Source organism: Siniperca chuatsi, linkage group LG12 (genome assembly GCF_020085105.1).
Source record: "Siniperca chuatsi isolate FFG_IHB_CAS linkage group LG12, ASM2008510v1, whole genome shotgun sequence".
In the NCBI taxonomy this organism is placed as follows: Eukaryota; Metazoa; Chordata; class Actinopteri; order Centrarchiformes; family Sinipercidae; genus Siniperca; species Siniperca chuatsi.
In genome coordinates, this window is record NC_058053.1 from 151,945 (window position 1) to 154,596 (window position 2,652).

Below are 2,652 nucleotides of genomic sequence, written 5' to 3' on the forward strand. Positions count from 1 at the left end.
ACTCACTAGGAAGGACTACACCATTAGACCGAGAAAAGATTATGGATATTCTACAATGAAAGATGGGAAAAAGTAGTAATATAAGGTAAAGATAAAGCAGAGTTATTAGCAAGGACATTTGTTAAGGTAGTAGAAAAGGTTTCAGTCGTAGTCATCTGGACAATGTTTTCAAATGCAAGACGTTTCTCCCATCCGGAAGTCATTCTCAATTGTGAAAATGGTTCGAGAACTCAGAAATTTAAGCTACTCTGTGTTGCTTAAGCCCTGCCCTCAGGGAGGAATCTTCCTGAGTGCCGTTTACCCTGCCTAGTTTCACCTGAAACTGACCTTCTTTGTTTCCATGATGGCCCAGTAATCAGGACTATTGTTTTCTGGCTGCACCTCCCTCATCACTGTTAAGTACCTGATTAGCATATGATTGGCTTGACCAAGGTGTTAAAACACTGTGGTAAACGTTGGGCAGATTGAATCTCAGACCACCATTTCTGTTCAAAGAGGGGTTTTCTTTTTTCACAAAAATGGCTTCTTTGACTCCTCTTTCAAACGAACTCTTCTCTCTACTTAGAATCTTCACCTCACTGTCTTCAAATGTGTGGTTTGTAGCTTTTAGATGCAAATGCTGATAAAGTCTTTTGTGAAGTGGCTGTTTTTTGCATTAAGAAAGTCTGGGAAAACAATGCCAGGGAGAGACCAAATAAGTTATTGTATGCTAAGAAACCTAAGTTATAGGAGTAAAGGAATATTATTAAGATTATATAATAAGGTATGGGAAGAGGGATGTTTACCAAGTCAATGAAAGAATAAGTTATTGTCCCCATATGTAAGCCAGGCAAGGATCCAGGCTTAGCAGAAAGTAATAGACTGATTGTTTTGACATCACATGTAGAGAAAATTATGGAAAAAATGACAAACGAAACGTTAATGTTTCATATAGAGACAAAAGATCTGATAAAGAATTACCAAAGCGGATTTAGAAAAGGAAGAAGTACAATTGATCCGGCTCTCTGCTTAGAAAATGAAATTAGGAAAGCTCAAATGAATAAAGAGAGTTTAGTAGCTGTATTTTGTGATGTTGAAAAGGTGTATGACATGTTGTGGAAGGAATGGTTAATGATCAAGTTACATCAAATGGGAGTAAGAGGGAGAATGTGTAGATAGGTTAAAAACTTCTTAACAGCGAGGTGGATATTGTATTTGTATTATTATACCGTACATACTTATCATCTTATCATCAACTGGTAAATCCACTTTGTACTTTACACTTATTTTAATTTTATACTCATACCCACTTGGTACTTAATTTACCTTACCTGTATTATAGTGTATTATATTTTTTGCTTAGTACTTCTATTCCTGTGTGCACTGACGTGATAGTGAGCAGCTGTAACAAAAGAGTTTCCCCTCGGGGATCAATAAAGTATTTCTGATTCTGATTGGTGTTACATTATTTGCAGATGACGGAGTTATGTGGAAAAAGGGAAGGAATATAAAGTAGATTATGTAGTCAGGAAAATGCAAGAAGCAATAAGGAAAGTAGAGGGCTGGGCAATGGAGTGGAGTTTTCGATTTTCAGTGGCAAAGACAAAGGCAGTATTTTTCACAAAAAGGAAAATTCAGGACCAGATTAAACTTGAACGTATGGAGAACGTTTAGAGAGGGTAGAGTGTTTCAAGTATCTAGGTATCTGGTTCGACAAGAATCTTACTTGGACTACACATATTGGAAAAACTGTTGAAAAGTGTAAATAGATGATAGGAAACACAGCGAATGGAATAGGGATAGGGGAGATAATGTTAAGCCCCATGGTACCGTTCTCCATAGTCCCACCTTGGTTATTAGGAGAGATAGTGGTGGACCTGCACCTTCTAGAAAGGAAGAAAGAGAGAAATACAGATAGGAACCAAGTCAACATATAGAGGGAAATTACTCTGAGTACATTAAAAATATACACTGATCATCAGCATCAAAAGTAGGACGGTGCAGTCCCTCATTCGTCCAGGAGTGTTCTATCGTAGAAAAGGTTTCAGTCGTAGTCATCTGGACACTGTTTTCAGAATCAAGACGTTTCGGCTCCCATCCGGAAGTCATTCTCAGAAGAGCGTTTGGCTCCCATCCGAAGTCATTCTGAGAATGACTTCGGATGGGAGCCAAACGTCTTGATTCTGAAAACAGTGTCCAGATGACTACGACTGAAACCTTTTCTACGATAGCATCAAAAGTAGATAATAACAGAGTAGGAGTTGCATTCATAATCCCAGATTTAAATGTAGTGTCAAATAAAAGAGTTAGTAACAACCTTTCAGTATTTACAGGGGAAATGTTGGCTATTCTTTTAGCCCTTCAGTGGACAGAAAGCATCAAACCAGGCAAAGTGTTATTAGGTTCAGATTCTAGTAGTGTGTTTCCAACACCAAAACTACCAGTTTCTGTGGTAGTTTTGGTGTTGTCACTTCCTGGTTTATTTTGTAGTATTCTCTTTCCCTTGTGTGTCTTGTGTTTTTACTTCCTGTCTGTGTTTTCCCTCCAGTTTTGATTGTTGGTCCTCCCTTGATTGTTGGCACCTGTGTCTTGTTATCTCACCTCCCCTAGGGTATTTAGTCTTGGTCTTTTCTTTGTTCAGTGTTGGATTATCGTTGTACACATGGTGTTGTT